Consider the following 22,025-nt stretch of genomic DNA (forward strand, 5'->3'; position numbering starts at 1 on the left):
TGATGAAGCCATTGTACAAATTCATGGGTGAAGGGTGGGTATCGGGCCTGTGTGGCTTAACCCCTTAATCAGTTAGTACCGCTACGGTCGTGAAGGGGTTAAGTGCACCCGCTACCCCCCCGCAAGCCCTAAACAACCACCGATGGGGCTAATACCCCCTTCACCCACCCCCACTACCCACAATAAAAAAAAATCACACAGCAGCAGCAGCACAATTAATAAATAAATCTAAATAAATAAATAAATAAATGAATATAAATAAATACATTTAAAATACATTTTTATTGATAGTGTAGATGTGCAGAGGGTCTCCGGAGCTGAACCGCTGTGGTTTTAGGTCTGGGGACCCCCTGCTCCCCGAGATACAGGCCCCTTTAGGGGGTGCCGGTATCCCTCTGCTCTGCTTGGTTTACAGGCCGCGATCACGTGATCGGGCCCTTTAAACGCAGAGGGATACCGGCACCTCATAAAGGGGGCTGTATCTCGGGAAGCAGGGGGTCCCCCGACCTGAAACCAACGCGGTTCAGCTCCGGAGACCCCCTGCACATCTACACTATAAATAAAAATGTATTTCAAATGTATTTATTTATAGTCATTTATTTATTTATTTATTTAGATTTATTTATTTATTTTTTAGTGGCTGCTGTGTGTGAGTTTTTTTTTATTGTGGGTAGCGGGGGTGGGTGAAGGGGGTATTAGCCCCAACTGTGCTTGTTTAGGGCTTGCGGGGGGTAGCGGGAGGGCTTAACCCCTTCATGACCATAGCGGTATTAACTGCTACGGTCGTGAAGGGGTTAAGTGCACCCGCAACCCCCCCGCAAGTCCTAAACTCACACCAAGGGCCAAATACCCCCTTCACCCACCCCCGCTACACACAATAAAGCGGGCACGGTGAGTTAACCCCTTCATTGCCTTAGCGGCTATCCGCTATGGTAATGAAGCAGCATTTCTGTATTTTAATAATTTGTGCAGGAGCAGGGGGGGTCCCTGAGCATTAATTTCTGGCTCAGGGAACCCCCTGCTCACTGTACAATATTATTAAAATACAGAAATGCTGCTTCATTACCGTAGCACATAGCCGCTAAGGTAAGGAACGAGTGTTTATTTATATATGTTTTTTATTCATACTGTACATGTGCAGAGGGTCTCCGGAGCAGAAACGTTTTGGTTTTAGGTCTGGGGACCCCCTGTATCCCGAGATACATGCCCCTTTAGGGGGTGCCGGTATCCCTCTGCTTTGTTTACAGGCCGCGATCACGTGATCGGGACCTTTAAACGCAGAGGGATACCGGCACCTCATAAAGGGGGCTGTATCTCGGGAAGCAGGGGGTCCCCAGACCTGAAACCAACGCGGATTCAGCTCCGGAGACCCCCTGCACATCTACACTATAAATAAAAATGTATTTTAAATAATTTTTAATGTGCCGATGTTTGCGCAGAGAGAGCAGCGGTTCTCTCTCTGCTGCAAACACATCTCGCCCCCCCGGCCTATAGTATCATTGATGTGCATATACAGTACTGTATGTGTATGTTAGGGGTTATAGGGGTTGTTGTTATACAGTATATATATATATATATATATATATATATATATATATATATATATATATATATACATATACATATTTATACTGCATTACAATTCATGAATTTATGCCATCTGGCGGTCACGCGAAGCATTGCAGCCTAGTAAATCCTGAACCATTATTAATTAACACATCAACCGCGCGTCAGCCGTGTAATGCGCCTGGCTGGGAAGGCAAAAGGAGCCCGGCATGCTCCGGGTGTACAGAGTGGCATTCCAGGAACATGCCAGGTACATGCCAGTGATTACTAAGAATAAATGCTGCCGCAGCAGTATACTCCCCAGGAGGTGGCGGATGAGCTAGAACACAGGTTACAGGAGATAGAACAAAAGATCATCCTTCCTAAGGGGCCTAGTATTTTGTATGATGACATTGCGCCAGTAGAACCAGTTTTGGGTACTGCCAAGCAGAGTGGGTCATAGGAAGCTTCCCAAGTTGAGCCGGGCAGACAGGGCCATAGTGGCCAGGTATAGACAGTCACACGGGTACGAGTTCCCTTACGTGCCTGAACCTATCATGAGTGAGATAGAAGAGCACCGAGATAGCTGGCTCAGAGAGGCTGTGCAAGGGTATCTGCGAACGAAGTTCGGTAAAGCCGGTTACCAGAACGAAGAAAAAATCAGTGAGGTAGCCCGGGCCTGGAGTGTTGGGAGATGTATTTATAAGCACTGTGTGGGGTATCGGCCGGAGTCTGGGTCGGGACAGCCATATTCGGTCACTATAACAGACAATAATGGGAGGCTGGTACGGAAGCCTGACCCAAAACATTATAACTAGTTAAGTTCTCCATGTTGGGAGGTACCTATTGTCATTAATTACACCATCTGCGTGGATGGTCTGAGTTATGTATACTAATCATATGAACTAGTTTTGTTTCCGAGATTTGTTCACCTGCAGGATGGAGCTGCTAAAGTTAGGTTCAAGTGCGGACCATTGGATTCCACCTGAGGGAGAGTGTAGCCCCGGTAAGAAATGGGGGCTATATATCTTTCTCCTACTGGTGTAAGTCCTGTTAAGGGCAGGCCACCAGTAGCTATCATGGGTTTCCCCAGCTTCAAGCCCTGCCAGGATTGGTGGAGGTAGGCACCTGACTCTCTGGCTTATGCAAGAGACAAAGGGGAGGGGCCTGCTGACATCATGATGGGCAGGGCTGTCTCTATTTAGTGGGCTGCTCCTGTGAGTCTGGAGTTAGTTAGTGAGTTAGACTTTTGGAGAGGAGTGTTGGAGTGCTGCAAGTCAGAGAGAGAGTGCTGAAGCAGAGTCTGAGCTTGGAGCATGCCAGTGAGAGGAGAGGAGAGACTCAGCCAACTTGAGTAGAGCTGATAGAACAATAGTGCAGTGGATCAATGCCCCTCACCCTGCAGAGGGTGAGGGGAGAGTTAGCCTCACCCTGAGGGCCTATACCTTGGGGTGGAAGGTGTGGAGTACTGGAGCCCCAGACAGCCCATCCTGAGGGTGTTCTTCTGGATTAAGGAGACGGAGGAGAAGCCTGTACCCTGCGTTGCTGTATGCTGTAACTCTGCTGGTGGCGAATAAAGACATTGCTGCTTTTATCTAAGACTGTGTGTGTGAGATTGGAATCTCTCTTCCCTGAGTGGGAATTCTCTGTAAGGGTTCCACCCCATATCCCTGGGGCTTATAGAGATGGAGGCGCTGCACCGTTGCTAGAGAAGATGGAGGCATATACCCCAGAAGCCTGTCCCTGTTATCCCCAATACTAACGCGGGAGACTCAGGCCCTCCTATTCCTCACAGGTATGCACCACCAACATGCATGTAGCCAGCTCTCACAACACCCTAGAGGTCCAATCTGCGACCGGGGGGGGGGGGAGGGGGGACATGGGTTACACATATAAATAACAAATAATACAAATAACACAGAAGCTGGTCTGCTGCCTGCTGCGAACACATAAGTCTGTAGTGTTATCTCTAATGTTACCAAACCGAGTGCATATATATGCATACAGAACAGATGTAATACCAAATCGAAACTTAAAATAGATCTGAGAGGAGCTCTATAAACTGAGAGAAATTTCAGACTCTAGCAAATATTTGTCGGCTATGACCCGACATGCGGCATGTTTCGTTGCTGTTTGCGACTTCTTCCGGGGCTTCCTACTAAGGCTGAAGGGAAAAATCCCTAAGCAGTTTTTACCCACCGAAGGGTTCATACTAGCCCTGAGATTGAGAATATAAAATTCTTTGATAAAAACTTTATTAGCCTAATCAGCTTGGTACTTCTGCTCAGCCTAAATACGTTACATCTGGGAGGCATCAAGCGTCAGTATCATCTGGCGTAAACACTCATTAGAGTACACAATACCATATATATACTCACCCTGACTCCTACCATTGCTAAGCTCTGATTATTGATCAACAGCATAACCGTATACTAATTACGGAGCATGCGCAGTTAGAAGTTTCGAACGATTCTCACGATTCTCACGATTCTCACGAAAGGCATTCTATCTGTTCTATATGCATATTTATGCACTCCTTCAGATACTTTAGAGATAACATGACAGACTAATGTTTTCGTAGCAGGCAGTTTACCTGCTTCAAACTAGGCTCAAGGGAAATACCCCCAAGCAGTCTTTACCTATTGAAGATTTATACTAGCCCTAAGATTGGAAATACTACATTCTCAGTGAGAAAACACCCCGTATGCCTAACTAGCGTGTCACGTTTACCTAGCCTAATACGTTATACCTAGGAGCCTTTTGAACATCAGTATCATCTGGCGTAAATTCTTAAAAGGCTACACACTAGATGTACATACTAAAAGTATACTCACCCCGACGCCAACTTTCGTCATGTTCTGAGTATTGGTAAACAGGATAATTGTGCACTAACCACGGAGCATGTGCAGTTAGACAATCTTCACGAAGTTTACTTATATAGGGATTCAATATATCTGTCAGAAATGTGTTTGTATACGCACTTGTTTTCTCCTGATACAAATAAACAGGGGACTTGCATCTAAACCTGATAGCATGCGCAGTCAGACTGACTCAACAGAGCACACAACAAGGACGATCTGAGGACCCACCTATTGCAAACTGACAGTGTTACTGCAGTAACGATAACATTTAGAGACGATTAACCAACTATGAATAAACCCTATCCTTTACGCTCATTTCCTCCTGAAACTTAGTGGTAACTGTGTCCAAGCTCTATCAGACCATTTAAACTGAGTGACTCAAGCAATCTGATATACACCTCAAGTCTGGTTATATATCATTTTTAATTACACCTATAAGAATTAATAAAACTGATTTTATTCGTTAACACTATCTCACCTCTGACCACATTATTATGTAAGGTCCGCAGTGCGCCTACAACAGGGATCTTTTTGTACCCTTCTTAGGTACACTTCTATTTTCTAATTGATAAGTAGAAAGAATGTACAGAGACAGTTAGAAGGTGTTCAGGTAAGTGCGTCTGCAGGGGGCCAAGGTTTATATATTAGGTGTAAAGTATCGGAGCCACGGAGCTACTCATATGCTTCGTTAAGGAGGTGGATTTTAAGATGGGTCTTAAAGGTGGATAGACAGGGTGCTAGTCGGATATTGAGGGGAAGGGAAATCCAGGGGCGTGGGACAATGAGAAGTCCAATGAGGACAATGAGGAAGTCCAGGGGTGTGGGTCAGTGAGAAAGTGTAGCAGTTTTCCCATTTGTTTGAAATATTGACTGGTTGCCAAGATAACACCTATAATCAGACCTTTAAAGTTGGTCACACCAAAGTATCTTCTGGTAGCCTTTTTATTACTCAGTGGGATAAATTGTGGGCTTTAGGCTGACAAAGTGTGGACTTGTCATCTGGATTCTATTGTAAAATATTAAGTAAAGAAATGTCAAGTAAATATTATTTTATAGAACAAAAGACAAAAAGCCTCAGTGCTACATCCATCTTGACAGATTATATAGTTAAATACTTATCTATACATACAAGGGTCACAAGCAAGGGTCATTTAGTTCCACACTTTGGCAAAAGTATTTTAAGCCTACAACCACATCACGGTATGTATGGCCCATCTGCAGCTCCTAACCCTGCTGCACCGGCAAAAAGGTCTCATAACCACACCATGCCTCATGCCATGAAGCTTCCAGGTCATTCAAAAGTAGGACACAGTCAGTTAATGTTAGCAGACGATTGTAAATGTGTTTAGCTCATCATTACATAATAAATGAAAATGCATTAATTTGTCTCATGGTTTCTTTTTTGGGTGGTGAAATGGGTCATTTTAATGTTACTGAAGCTCAGTGGAATAACAAAGAAAACCCTCCTCAAGTTTAAATTTAGGGCAAGATCACTCAAATGCCACCAAGACCACTAACATTTATAAACTAAGGTCAATACACCATACAAAACATATGTAGCATCAATAAATCAAATGTTTCGAGAATCTGTCTAAGGAAAGCCTGCAGAGGGAGAGAGAGTGACGAGGGAGAGAGAATGACGAGGAAGATAAAATGACGAGGGAGATAGAATGACGAGGGAGAGAGAAGGACGAGGGAGAAAGAATGGCGAGGGAGAGAGAAGGACGATGGAGATAGAAGGACGAGAGAGACAAGAGGGTCAGAAATACAGCGGGTTGTGATTTTTGTGTTGGATAATTAATAATGTTAATGTTTGTTTTGATGTTGATGTTCTATTTGCGACTGTGACATATCTTGTGAACCTTTTCCAGCCTCCTGATTCATTCTTCTCCTCTTTAAATATGACATGTAGAAAAGAAGACGTGATGTTTTTTATCTGGACTCTGTAATTTACAGGTCAGTAATTGTATGGGCAATGAACTATGTTTGTGTACTCATTCTTTATATGTGTGAAAGTAGAAAAAGAAAAAACAAACAAGCACAGCTTGTATAAGAAAACTGTATTGAAGCACAGATAAAAATAGTAGCTCTCACGTACATGTAAACTGTGGTGCCACTACATAGATGATATATTGTTGATATGGGATGGAGATAAACTGTCACTGAAATACTTTATACAGCACTTAAATCAACATAATTTAAATATTAATTTAACACATGTATGTAGTTCACAGTTTGTAGATTTCTTAGATTTAGATATCTACATAGAAGATCACAACATTCACACTGCACACATTTAAAAAAAGTATATGCAAACACATATCTAAATCCTAATAGCAATCACCATGCACAATGGATCACAAACAGCCTGTATGTATAATTGTTACGTTTAAAAAGGAACAACTCTTCACAGTCCAATTATTTATCACTAGCACATTATTTGGGTTTGAAGTTTGAGCAGAAAGGTTATGACACAAGCCTCATTCAAAAAGCTTTTTGTAAACCAGATAAAGCTGATAGAAATAATTTGATAGGCACTACCAATGTCAAAAAGTATAAGACCAAAAAGAACAAATTCAGCACGGATAATCCCTTTTTTATAACCACATATAATCTATTTTTTTCTAAATTTAAACAAGCACTCAATAAACATGGGGGAATAATTAAGGAAGATCCCATTCTGGGACGGGTTATGGAAGATAAACCTAAAATTATCATCAAAGCATCCAATACGCTTAAACAAATACTAAGCCCTAGTATGTTAAAAGAGCTTCCCAGAACTAAAGCCATTTTGTGGCTACCTCCCAAACCACATGGAAACTTTAAATGTGGAAAATGTGTAGTTTGTAAATGTATGAATTTAAGCAAGGATTTTGTTTCACCATCTGGAACAACAAATTTAGTTAATGAGTTCATTAACTGCAAATCCCAGTTTATTGTCTGTTGTATTACTTGCCCTTGTGGCTTAAAATATATTGGTAAAACCAAGAGAGAGTTAAATACAAGAATCAAAGAACATGTTAACAACCTCAAAAATGACCAAATTAATTTGCAAAATAACAAAAAAAATGCACAATTTGCCCAAACATTTTTTATTGTCCCACAATTGTGAGGTAGATAATCTCAAGTTTATGGGTCTTGAACAGGTCAAGTTAAACATAACAGGTGGTGATAGGGACAAAATTCTGAAACAAAAGGAACCGTTTTGGATATAGGAGTTAGAAACAAAAGGTACCCAAAGGGTTAAACGAACAAATAGATGTTGTCCCATTTATATGATTTTGTTGTTTTTTATAAATAAGTGTATACTGTTTTTACATTATTTTTATTATGTGTATAAAGATTTCATGTATGTTTTATTGTATGTGTAACACATATTCCAGCCCACATCCCTCCCCCACCCCCCTCTGGGAGATTTTCTGCTACATGGGGTGTTGTGGTGCATACCTGCTGGCTCACAGTAGATGTGAGTCTCCTGCATTGTTGTAGGGGATGTCAGAACAGGCTTCTGGAGTAATAACTGATTCGTACTCACGGTGACAGCGCCTCCATCTCTTGCAGACCCCAGGGATGTGGGGGGCAATCCCTGCAGGAGAACTTCTTTACCCTTCCCCTGATAGATTGCAGTCTCAGGAAGGAAGGTATAGTAAAACAGGAACACACTTTATTGCACACTGCAGATCTTATAGCATTCAGAGCAGCAGGCAGTTCTTAGGGCCTTCACCCTCAGGATGTACCCTGGACCTTCACTCCAAGCCAAGGGCACTTGAAGCAGTCCTAGCTCTTCCCTTACTCCCTGGTGAAGTAAGAGGAATATTCTCCCACTCCACTACCATTGGGGAGGGAGTACAAACTAGCAGAGCCCTGCACAGTTATTGAGGTAGGCCAGCCTCTCTCAAGGGTACAGGTAACAACTGAATAACTTTGGTAATGCAGCCCCTTAAGTACAGGAAAAGCAAGAAGTAGGTATGAGTCCCTGATTGGACACATAGGCTTAGTTGCACCGCCTCCCTGTGACTCATCAAAGCTGCTAGGGGTGGGGAAAACCCAAGATTAGTCCTGGCAGCCTGCGGTTACCAGGGTTTACTGCCAGGAGAAGGGCAGACTGGTAGCCAGAAACCAGTCCTGGCTACATATGCAAATCTTCAGAGACAAACAGGAGAAAAACTGGCGCACAGCCAAGAATGGGTCCCAAATAGATGAATAAAAAATCTTCTTTATTGGGCCATCTTAAAAATAGAGGTGAACACCCTCCTACGCATTTCGTGTAGAAAACACTTTATCAAGGAGCATGCACTGCGACAAACATCACTACCTTATATACAAAAAACTTAATCCCCGTTTTCGCGCCAAAAGGTGATGACGTAGACACGCCAACAATGCGTGATGATGTCACAAGCCCGTCGGGACAGCCCCCTTGTCTCCCGTTATATCATGTTACAGAAGACTAAAGTCCCCATCCTCCCCTGCGTCTGCAATGCTCATAGAGGAAGCATTATATATCTGTGACTTGCCAGTTAATCCCATGGTTAGCGTGGAGACGGAAGAATCTGTTCGCCGCGTCATTGCCATAGGTAACTCTCCGGCAGGCATCAGACTAAACCTCCTCCTGCATTACGACTCAGTGAGTCATGGGGAAAGAAACCTCCCATACAGAGACCCAAGAGTCAATGGGAACATGCCCCAAGGGGCAAGCACGCCCCCACGTCTTCACCTGTGCCTGGGTAGAAAACCTTTATGTGACCTCTTTATATACAATAATCAGACATGAGTTAGGGGTGGCAGCAGTCAAGCATTTTTTGGAAGGTTCAGAAACATCACTTTTTAACACAATGTTTATCATAGAAGCAATCACTTTTTTATTAACACACAATTATTTTTTATTTGAGCACAAGTTTTATTTACAACGTAAAGGCACGGCGATGGGGAAAAGTTTTGCCCCCATTAATGCTAATTTATTTATGGGGTGGTGGGAAGCACATTTCATTTATAGCAGCACTAACCCCTTTAGAAACAATATTATTTTTTATAAACGCTTTATTGATGATTTAATTTTGATTTGGAAGGGGGATATAGGCACGTTACAATCTTTTTTTGCATATGTTAACAATAACACTTATGATTTAAAATTCACTCATGTTTATAATATTAAACAAGTTAAATTTCTGGACCTTCTACTATATATCGATATTCATCAACAAATTCAAACCAATACCTATAGAAAGGAGAACTCACGGAGGTCCTTTCTTAGAGCAGACAGCTGCCACCCACGCCCTTTGATCTCGGGGATCCCTAGGGGACAGTTCCTCAGATTGAGAAGGAATTGTTCCACTAGAGAGGGTTTTCTTTCTCAATCTGAGGAACTGAAGCATAGATTTATAGAAAGGGGTTATGAACCAAATTCTTTACAAACCCCACTGGATGAGATGTCATGTTTAGAGAGAGAAACCCTTGTGAGCTCCAGTAATTTGGGGATGAAATCGAGGGATAGGAGTAAAAATGTTAAGAGTACAGATCCCATATGTGACAGTGCCAGTAGTGAGAATATACCATTCTTTATTTCACAATATAGTAGAAGTAGTAATCAGATTAGGACAATCTTACGCAGACACTGGAATATATTACAAATAGATCCCACACTGAAGGACTATCTCCAAACGGGCCCAAAGTGTGTCTTTAGGAGAGCCAAGACTGTAGCAGGATTTGTGTCCCCTAGTGACATCTTTAAAGATGATCAAAAAAGGAAGGAATTTTCTACCAAGGGCTCCTATCAGTGTGGAGCCTGTAATGTGTGTAGATACATGGAAAAAGAAAGCTGTATGGTGCTCAAACAAAGATCAGTAGCTTGTGTAAGCATGTACTGAGTATACTGAATGTTCACTGTGCAAATCCTTGAAGCATCACATATGAATGTGTAGACCAATAGTCAAATAATGACTACACCACTATCCACCGTTAATCGAATAGCTGGATGGAGTTCCACTTCTAGAATAGTAACAACTCCCACTGGCTAGTGTCCAGACATATGAGCATCGATGTGGACAAATAATAGGGTGTACAAGAGTAATATTACTCACTTCTGTGTGGTCTTCTGTGTGATGTTCCTCCACAGGTGTGTGCTTCCGTTTCTCCATGAAGTCCAAACAGGCAGGCAAAGGAAAGTTGGAGCACCACTATGAACAGTGAAAAAAGAAAATGATACATGGCACCTTCTAAGTGTTTCTCATCCCACAGTCCACAAAGGAAATTTAAGGTGAACAGTTTTTTGAATTGTAATTCTAGGTTTGTTATATACTTACTCTCATGTGGCTGTGGGGTGAGATATGTAGATAGAACTACCAGGATGCTAAGATTAAGGATACAAGAACACATTAGGCTTATAAAGAAAGGAGACTTGTCACATCCTGTGGCGAAACACTTTACTGAGTGTAAAAAAGGAGGCATTGAGAATTTTAGCTTTTTAGCTATTGACAAAGTTATACCTAGAGAGCGGGGCGGGGATATAGTTAAACTCTTAGATCGCTTGGAATCCAAATGGATCTTTATGTTAAACACCAAATCACCTCATGGTATTAATATAGAGTGGAATCTCATACATTTCTTGGGAGAATAGATTTGTTATTTTTGCTTATTTAGCTGCACAAGATAAATTTGTTATTGCTACTTATGAACACACTTTTTCCAATTGTCTCAATAAAGTTCCCAATAAAGTTTTGTAATGTTTGGTTGATCATATATATTTTATGATCAATCGTTGAAAGGATATATTTTGAATATGAAAAGAAAAAAGTTTTTTAAGGATTTAAAAATCCAAAAGGGACCTTTGCATATTTTGCATATATTGATTTAGAATCTAGAGTAATATGTCTGTTGTAATGGTTTATGAATAAATTAACAACTAATCCATTATACAGTATACCTGTAGGATATATGGTATCCTCCATTCTATTCTCTATTTTCTATACATAAGAAAAGTAAAGATTATGTTAACATTTTGTATATTATAACATGATATCTTTATGTATAATGTTTTTATGCTCAACAAATCTTTCCTCTCTATGGTATATTATTTTGGAAATCACCATATGTATGTTTGTACTATGTTTTTTCTTCTAACAACAAGGACATAGTGGTTGGTTGGATTCTGTAAGAAATATCATAATGAAACAAATAATGAATATACAAGTGTAGCCGGGCTCCCCTCGCCCGCATCTTATTGTTGTCGGGTGGGAAGCTTGCAGCAGGGCAGGGAACGCTCTGGTATATCGGAGGTTCCGCGTATTAGGGCGCCGTCATGTTGGGAGTGGGCACAGGCGCAGAACAGGTGGAGCAGGAGGTTGCGCATATGCGGGCAAAGCTGCCAAAGCCCGCAAAGGAGGAGTAGCTCCCATAGGGTGGAGCATAGTGAACTACGAGTCCCAGCAGCCCCGCGGAACCACGTGACGCACGAGGACCAATCGGGTGGTAGAAAGGCAGGAAGGAAGGGAGGTATAGGGGTCAAGGGGCGCGCACGTTGCTCAGAGCTAGTGGGAGGAGGAAGGAGACGGAGCTCCGGTGTAGGGAGACATTCAGCCCCTATCTAGGCCTTATACCCCAGGCCCAGTTAGGCCTTGCGTCCCCGTAGTGTGAAGCAGAGATAGGGACTGGCACTAGACAGGTTCCGTTTCACTTATTGTGCCGTTAGTGATCTCTTAAAGAGACAGTGTGTATCTAGCAGGAGGTCTGGGCTCAGACCCTGCTACTGTTGCTGCAGTTCGTCTGGGTGGGATCGCCCTGGACGCCTATTGCTGGAGCCACCTCGCATCTGACCCTTTGTGAAGATCCTTGCAGGCCCGGGTACTGGAGTGCCCGGCAGGTAACCAACAAGTGCACCAACTATATCACCCTTTGTTCAGGACACAGTGGCTGCGCAGTCACCCATACATATTCGCTATCTCACTTAAGGGTGGGGGACATATTGGGTTGGGGAATTGGACACGGGGTGGGATCACCCGGTGAAGGAGGGGAGTTAGCGTCCTGCGAGACGCATTAGATAGTGTCTCCTCTAGGGAGGGACACCTGTTGGTACAGATATATATATATATGCATTGCAGACAAGTAAAGTCATTCGGTTGTTTATATGCTGTGTGTGTGTGTATTGATATAAGTGTCCTGCGAGGAACCACTCCCCCCTCTGGTGGGAGCCATTGCAGGTGGAGGCGCTGCACCAAGTATAAGGTATTATCTATTATTATGCGTGCCCCAGGCTCTACGTGGTGGAGGCTTAGGCCCTGTGAGCCTACAAGTTATACAGCATATGGTAGCAGTCTGTATTCACTAGGAAACAGGGCTACCCAAGTAATGGATAAAGGATACATTTCTTTTATTATATGAAATAATGCATTTACTAACCAGTTTCTATGGAGATTTAGGTATGTCTGTTGACAGTTTTAATTAACATTATGTATGACCAACAATGTGCTTAATGATAATAGGAGATATTTTATTTTTTAATAATATAAGAAAATGTGTGGATTATATGTGCCTGGTTTTCTACCCAGCAACAGGTGATGATGTGGGGGCGTGCTTGCCCCTTGTGGTGTGTTCCCATTGACTCTGATGCCTGCCGGAGAGTTACCTATGGCAATGACGCGGTGAACGGATTCTTCCGTCTCCGTGCTCACCATGGGATTAACTGGCAAGTCACAGACATATAATGCTTCCTCTATGAGCATTGCAGACGCAGGGGAGGATGGGGACTTTGGTCTTCTGTAACATGATATAACAGGAGACATGGGGGTCGTCCTGACAGGCTTGTGACATCATCACGCATTGTGGGCGTGTCTACGTCATCACCTTTTGGCACGAAATCGGGGATTAAGTTTTTTGTATATAAGGTAGTAATGTTTGTCACAGTGCATGCTCCTTGATAAAGTGTTTTCTACATGAAACACGTAGGAGGGTGTTCACCTCCATTTTTAAGATGGCCCAATAAAGAAGATTTTTTATTCATCTATTTGGGACCCATTCTTGGCTGTGCACCAGTTTTTCTCCTGTTTGTCTCTGAAGATTTATCTTATCTCATTCCACTTGGCTGCACGCCTATCAGGATTTTGGACTAAAGGGGCATCTGTGAGTATTATCTATTATTCTCTTCAAATACTTATTGTGAGTCCAGGATCTTTCCCAATGAGAGTTTGACTGGGTTTCATAGCCCTTATCTTACACTTCAGGGATTATTGGTCTATCTGGGGACTTTACTACAAGCATCAATCAGAATATCCCCCTGTCCTATCCTGCTTATTTGTATATCACTTATACTATTATATTGAAAGGATCCAGCGTTGGAGCGCCTTTGTCACTTTAACCTTTGAACTGGCTACATATGCAATAGACTAATTTCAGTCAATTATATTGAATAGTTACAGATTTTCAATGCACACCATCTAATTGCAAAATGTACTCATATTTAGCCAACTATATTCTACTCCTTGTCCAACTATACCAAACTTACTATTCTAAGCCTTGGGGCTATTAGTAAATTGACATAAGGACTGAAAATAGCACTATATTAGTAGTTGAAACTCAGTAGAGGTGTATGTTTATTGTTCTATTATTATTTCAATTAATTAGTGAGGGTATATAGGAAGTAGAGGAATAGGGCCATCAGCCCCTGATGAAGTCTAATGTGCGAAACACATAGGGTTGCGCAATAGGCACTTGCAGTGGAGCAGAGAAGAAGTCACAGTCAGACTAATGTTTCCCCCCCTCCCCCCCTTAAGTGAGAACCAAGAACGGGAGGTGCTGCCAGCGAATAGCGTTATTGCTGTTTGGAGCCAGGTGCCAAGGGATCACAGCGGAGGTGAAGTCTCACAAGACCATTGCATCTTGCTTCCAGGACTCGGTGCGTGACGCCGGGAACGGAGGTGTAGCTGCACGAATACAAGCGTGGACTACCGGCGAGAATACCGTGATCTGCCAGAGTCTGTGCCTGCTCTACTCGACACCTGCCAATGCTAACTCACATGTAAGTGAGAGCTACTATTTTTATCTGTGTTTCAATACAGTTTTCTTATACAAGCTGTGCTTGTTTGTTTTTCTTTTTCTACGTACCAAGTTATTCCCTCTCATAAGGGGAACACAGGACTGTGGACCCTGCTCTGGTTTCACGGACTGAGCACGCTTTGTATAAGTATATTTTCTATTTACCCCAGAGATCAGACTAGTTGAGCTGGGTTCTTTTGTATATGTGTGAAAGTACTACTTGTTTCTACAGAACATGTACAAGTGTTATCTTTTGACTTGATGCTAGACTCATAAACTTGAATGTGTCATGTATTGTAGGTAGATATAACTAATTTGGATTTTGGACAACATGTAAATATGATTAAACCTGTTATGAAATGTGCCCCCCCAAAATAGAAATTATACTTGTGTTTTTGTTTTTAACTTTAAAACTATGAAACTTTATGAAAACTGTACAACATTTTGAAATACACACAGCCACTTCAGTGGCACCTGGAAAAGTGACGTCGCTCTCCATGCTGACTAGCTCATCTGGTGAAAAGGGAGGCTGGCGATTGGCCAGATGCACTACTGGCCCCAGATATTGTGGTAGACATTCTGGAGCCAGGGCTTCTATGGCCTTCTGCATGCCACAGACCATTTGGATTTGAACTGGTTCGCCCGTCTCTAATTGTCTCACGAGGTTATGTTCTCTCCGTTTCAAAACAAGACAAGAACTGGCGCGGATTGGCATTTCTTAAAGACGCGGTATAAACTTTACGATTTGCAAAAGAGAATACTGTTTTTTTTGCTGCATTTCATTCCATGACTTCTGAACATTCCAAAATGTGCTCTTTGGCAAAGACAAATTCAGAGCTACTAGAATACCCCCTTACACTACAAGAGTGAAAATCAAATTTTTCCTAATATTGCCAACTGGACAACTAGTTTGACTGAACTTGCAGCTCTTGAGAAAATTACCTCCAGAAAAGTAAATAAATGAACGACCTCTTGGATAAGATATCTTCTTCCTACAGTAAGTCTGAATAATTATAAAAATGGTATTATTATATTAACACACCTTTTTTATATACGTATATATTATACCCTCGCCCCACCCTCATTTTTATTTTATTTTTTATAGTCTTTACAGAAATTACTCATCATTTGAACAACAATACATGGTTTATGTATTTTATGATACATTTGTTAAAAAAAAAAAGGGGGGGAAGAGGACACTGCTCAAGAGATCAGTCAAAAATTAGCAAGTGCCCATGACTTAGTACATTATTGAGGCACTGTAAACATTTAAGTAGCTATCCCCAGTACTCTTTTTTTCCCAAGGGACATTGGGAGATCCCTCAAAGCTGAACCGCACTGTTTCATGTTTCCAGCTCTGGGAACCCACTGGTTTCCAAGATACTGGATGTAAATCTCCCTTCAGGGGAAACAATATGGTTGCCAAATTTCAGGCCAATTGGAAGACGAGGTTGAAGTATCCTGCAGGTAAAGTGCATTCCCTGCACATCCTGATACCAGGCTAATTAACTGGTTTGCAATGTAAAGCAAATAGTTAATGTGGGGGGGTCAATCCTATTCATCAAGTAGCTAATAATATACAGACAAATGCCTGTTAGTCTGGCTGCAGGATATACTTGTCCTGAAGTTGCTAGGACAGTCAAATAGTCAACTGCTAGAATAGGTCAATATAAGTGGGTAATAGGACTGCTGCCTGTAACTTCTAGTATATTACGTATTTTGTGGCTTAATTTATGTTGTATCTATGTGTCGCTCTTTTATATCCACACTACTCTGTAGTGAGACCTGACCAATGTTTATCACCAAAGCAGGGGCATTAACCCCCCTGTACTGTTTGCTTCTACTAAAGCTGCTTATTGATACTTAACCATATGCAGCAGTTAACTATTTGACTGTCCTGGCAACTTCAGGACAAGTATATCCTGCAGCCAGACTGACAGGCATCTGTACATTATTAGCTACTTAATAAAGGGGATTGATCTGTTCACATTAACTATTTGCTCTACATTGCAAACTAGTTTACTAGGATAGTAAACTAGGATAGTGTTATCTATCTACTTGAGAGAGAGACTTGTAGCATTACCAGAGGAGGTTTAACCCCATTATTATCTATCCCACAAGGAGTTACTTTCACCTTCATTAGAGTTTGTGGGATAGGTTATGAAGGTTGTATATTTCCTACATTACCCACATTATGTTTTTATATACCCTAGCACCTACTTAATGCAAAATCTGGGTACAGTTCGTCAATCGTCATCACTACTCCATTATTTTAAATCAGCTTATTATAAGTGTTTTTATTTATTATCATCAATTCATTACTTAAGGTGACTGAGTGCGGGTTTTCTTTCTCTAGTTGTACAGTAGTCTCTACATACAGTATACCTAGCCCAGAGGTGCACCTTCCCCTTTTCCCTTTAGGCTGAGTGAGGGTTACCTTTCCTGTATATTCTGCATACACAGGAAGGTTAAACGCAGCTCTGTGTGAGTCTGCGGTCCGTGCTCCATCCTCCTTGAAAGTTCAGATTTTTATCATTTAGGTGTCTAAATACTGAGATTAGCATTTCTTAAACCATATATATTTAGGTGACATAGGGTTGAGCACCCGCTATGTAGCATTTCTGCTCCTTCTATCTTTATCTTATCCTCTATCTTTCGTCCAGTCTATACAGAGTAGGGATTAAACAGTTTGTCGTTACTCATGGCTACATATAGCTCTAGCTGACTCTGTAACTACCATTACAGTTTGGCAATTACTACTGAGCCAATAAGTGTGTTACAAATGTTACTAACAATTACTCTGTGGTCTGGTGTATCTGAACACTGCATCACAATGCATTATAATATCTAAGCAATTGCTATAACGACATATTATTGTTTATCCAGAAAGCAATTGTTACTAATGATTGGAACATTATATCCAGTTCTTATTTTCAATTATGTGGTTCATATTTTACACCACTTCTGTTAAATGAGCATTTGCAGGGATTTTTAGCAGCTGTATAATTTCCCTGGACTCCTCCTGCCTCAAGGAATGGACTTCTTAAAATTAATTGAGGTATCAGTTATACCTAAAATATTAGGGTTATTCACCATCTCTTATGGTGTTTTATATAAGAATCACTTATAAAAAGTTAGGTTTTAATAACATTTCTTTTTTGTTCTCCTCTGAATGATTAAAATGGAGTGCCACTAGTTTGATGGGTATTTTTCTTTCTTTGTTAGCTGTTTAGAATATTTACCCTGTAGCTGAGCACCAGTCCCACTAAACATAAATAGGCTGAGCGAGGGTTCTCTTTCGACTAGTTTGTAGTAATAGAAATTACATTTAATTGTTGCAACAAAAAAAAAGAATCTCTGTGTACAGATGGTTTCAGAGAAATTGTTAGGCAAGAATATACAGTCTCAGAACATTAGTTATAACAATGTCCCATTCACGTAATACTCTTTAGCTAAGTGACATCAATTTCAGTCTATTTGTACAGACTTGCTAACTCTTCTCTGACTTTGCTGCTAAAATCCTCAGATTTTAACAATGTCATCAGTACTTCCCAGGGATTCAGGGAAGCATATTTAGCTTACAATTATATAGTTGAATGTTTAAGAATGTAATAGGTTTTTTTGTTTTATTTAATGCAGCACTTTCCCTTACCTATTTCTCCATTCCCCTCCCCCCTGTAACTTCAGTAACGTAAATCTTCCATGATACATGGCCATTTGGTAGCTGCAATGTCATCTGTTGCAGCTTCCTATTGGCCCAGGTGGCGCTGAGGATATAAACAACAAGAAAGCACCTGTACCAGCATTCCCGATATGTATTTCAGGAAGCAGGGGGTGACCAGAGCTAAATCTAACACGGTTCAGCTCTGTGGAGTCCCTGCTTACAACCAACGTCAAAAAGCAGAGACATTGAGAGAGGAACAGGTTCTTTAATTTATTGTAATTGTTTTTATTTAATTATTTTAGCTGAATTTGAAACAGTGTGCTGGAGAACTTGAGTTTTATAAGTCTCTGGGGTATATGTATAAAGGCAAAGGTTATGCAAACTTGGGGCTAAAAATTACACCATATTCTCGTTACGGTCTCCAGTAGTTCTCTTGATCTTATGATAGATAGAACCCACAATTTTGGATAAGGGCTTCACACAATCCTACTTTTCATCAGCCTCAGTAAAAAAAAAAGGGCAGTAGCCATTATGATCCATAAAAAATTTCCCTTCCATTTATATAAAAGAAAGGCAGATAAAGAGGGAAGATGTATTATCATCTCTGGTTTCCTACAAAATGTAGCTGTGACACTGACCTGTGTCTATGCACCCCACGATCCAGCCAGATTTTTCTTTGAGGCCTTCTTCAACGACCTAGAGAAAATACAGAAAGGAAAATTGAAAGTACTGTACGAAGTGACTTCAATTTTACACTAAACAATTCACTAGATAAGTCTAAATTAGAAGGCCACACAATTACAGACACACAGACAAATAGTGAGAGATTGATTTAGCAACCTTATTTCTATCTCAAATAATTCTCCCTAGTAGATGTGTGGGATGCTTACATCCATTGCAGAAAGATTACACCTTCTTCTCAAAACCCTCATCAATTGTACTCATGCATTGACTACATATTTTTAGATTCCATGTCTATACATATGATCTCCTCAGCGAAAATTCATGGTATCACATGGTCGGATCATGCTAAAATTGTATTCAATATTGAAAACAAATAACACGGTGTATACCATATTCCTGGAAGCTGAACAATTCACTGTTTAATGTCCTGAGGTTCGAAAAGACGTTGAATCAGAACCAAAGCATTACTTCTCCACAAACATTGAGCCTGACATTTCCCCAACTACCCCTTTGACAACCCATAAGGTAATAAGAGGGGTTATTATAAAACTTGCAGCTCATAGGAAAAGAACTAGGCTTCAGGAAATTAACAAATTATCAGCCAAACATCTTATCCTCGAGGCAAAACAAAAAAATACTCCAAATCTATCGGCACTGAGAGAAATAGCCATGGTGCGAAAATTAACTAAATATTTGTCTTTCTAATCACGTTGAATTGGCTCTTAGATGAACAGGACAATGGTTCTATGAGAAGGGCAAAAAGTGAGATACTGTCATATCCCGGGCCTCACCAGGCTTTCCCAGTTGGCTCTGTTTCCCTGTGGTAGTGCTGCTGGACTACTTCGCTTCCAAGATTTGCCGCTGGCTGCTCAGATTTTACTTCCTGGTTGGGAGCTACTTAAACTCTGCTACTGAATTATTTCCTTGCTGAGTTTATTCCCCATTAGCCCTTGCTGCCTTTCTGGCTATCATGGATATTCATGGATTTGCCCCCTTGCTAATTTGAACCCTTTCTCTCTGCTGCACTTCCCTGTACATGACCTCTATCTGTCTGACCTCCCACCTGCCTGCAGCCAGCCTGGAAATGTACCTGCCTGCTACCTCTTCTCTCCAGGACTCTTCTTCTACTCTGGACTAGTGGTGTACCGAGTACCCGGAATTACCCGGTACCCGGCGTTACCCGGCACATTTCCAGCTACCCGGACACACCCCAGAGTGGGTGAGGGGTTGCTCCCGGTTAGCTGCGGTGGGCATCCGTCTGCTCCTGTGTGCTCTGCTGTCCGTGTTCTTACAGATACTCTTCTAGCCAGAAAATTGAGATTGCAAAAATCACAATACAATATACTAGCTACAGTATGCACCAAAGTAATGGAACTTTGACCCACCACCCTAAAGATATAAATATATCTGCTAGATATTCCATGACTATTACAGCAAATTGTATGGTGGTAACAAGGTTCAGTCCACAAACTACCACCTCTCTGAGTTGAAACAATTTTTAGCCTCATGCAAACTTCCCCAAATCTCCCTAAAAGTGTGTAACATTTCCAATGAACCTATGACCTCAGAGGAGTTAGGACTGGCCATTAAGGGCCTCATGCAGAGAGCAGCGCTATGCAGAATTGGAGAGGGGGAAATTTTTTACCTTTTTTGGAGAGTTTTTATGTCCATATGCAGAAAGGGCAGAAAACTGCCTTTCTGCATATGGAGAGTTTCAACCAGCGCTATTAGCGCTGTTGAAACTACTGGGGAAAAAATCGCGTTTTTTTTTTTTCCCTCTCCACCGGCCGCGGAGCACCAGCTGCTTGGTGGAGAGGGAAAATGTTGAAAATCGCGCCATTTTTTTGCCGCGAACAGCCACTAGATGGCGATCGCGGCTCTCTGCATACGGCAGAGAAAAAAACTGGAGAGAATTTAAACTCTCCAGGCGCGCGGCGAATTTGAAGGGGAAAAAAAAAATGGCGCTTTTTTTTAAACTTGCCGGTTTCTGTCTTTCTGAAGGCAGAATCCGCCAATTAATGCCGCTTTCACTTTTTGCGCTGCTCTCTGCATGAGGCCCTAAATCCCTTAATCTCTAAAACTCTGGAACCTGATGGTTTCACTATTTTATACTACAAAGCATTCTCAAAGGTATTGATACCTTATCTTGGTAATCTTTTCAACAGTCTTATTAAAAAAATAAGTCCTCCCAGGAGAGATGTTCCAAGCAGATATCTCACTCATTCCTAAACCAAACATAGATTAGAAAGACTACAAAAACTATAGACCAATTTCCTTAATAAATATTGATATCAAATTACAAGCTAGAGTACTAGCAACCAGGCACATGTATTTTCTCTCCCAACTCATACATCCATACCAGGTTTGCTTTATGCTAGACCATCAGGCACCAGACAACATTAGGACAGTGGTTGACTTGATACACATTGCTAACTCTATTAAGACTCCATTAAAGCTACTACTATTAGACAAAGAAAAGGCCTTTGACAGGGACAATTTTCTATACCTGTAAACCAAACTAGAGGCCTTTGGTTTCTGGGGAAACTTCCTCACACTAATACCAGCCCTCTATAGCTCATCCTCCATTACAATAAAAAAAAAGCTAGTTTTGATTTGGTTTCCCTCTGTCGCCACTTCTCAAGGTGTGAAAGATATATTTCCGACAAGGGCGCTCAGCTGATTAAATTAATATGAAATAAAACAGGTTGGTCTATGTTACATATTAGATACATATTTCACCTTCAAATATTAAAGGTATCCCTATCAAGATGGGTGTCTGCACATGTAATTTAATTATACAAATGCAACAGTAAAAGTAGCATCCTTCTAGGTGCTATAGAAAGAAAGTTATGGTGTATTTTTATACTCAGGCATTAAGAAAAACTATTTTCATTCCCCAGGCCATAACATTTTCATTACAGAGTTAAGGACGTGCCCAGAAGGTGGGCTTATTCTATTTCCAATGCAGGGGGTTTTAGTATAAAAACCATGCATTTGGGAATATGAATTTCAACCACACATTAAATAAGTTATGGTGCGTAAAAAAGTGACAAACAACCTCCATCGTGTAGCATACAGCAAATAAAAATATCACTTGTGAACACATTCACATTCTCAGACCGGTCTGCACCCCTTATTTTTGCCATTATCTCCTAGCATACAATGCTTCCACTGCAGCTAGAGATTCTGGGAAATGGTTTGTCACATTGGATATTGCTCTGGACTTCTTTGTTTCTTGTTTTATACAA

General features: G+C 41.3%; 1 long non-coding RNA gene across 1 annotated transcript in view; it reads right to left on the minus strand.

Annotated features, from left to right (window-relative positions):
• Positions 1 to 18,790, minus strand: part of LOC142487861 (uncharacterized) — a 31,369-nt gene extending 12,579 nt beyond the window's left edge. The window contains exons 1-3 of the long non-coding RNA XR_012799338.1: positions 18,732 to 18,790; positions 10,706 to 10,752; positions 10,484 to 10,579 (exon numbers count right to left, since the gene is read on the minus strand). This is a non-coding gene — a long non-coding RNA (uncharacterized LOC142487861). The remainder of the gene's footprint in view (positions 1 to 10,483; positions 10,580 to 10,705; positions 10,753 to 18,731) is intronic.
• Between the last annotated feature and the right edge of the window lie 3,235 nt (positions 18,791 to 22,025).

The sequence above is a fragment of the Ascaphus truei genome, chromosome 2 (genome assembly GCF_040206685.1).
Source record: "Ascaphus truei isolate aAscTru1 chromosome 2, aAscTru1.hap1, whole genome shotgun sequence".
In the NCBI taxonomy this organism is placed as follows: domain Eukaryota; kingdom Metazoa; phylum Chordata; class Amphibia; order Anura; family Ascaphidae; genus Ascaphus; species Ascaphus truei.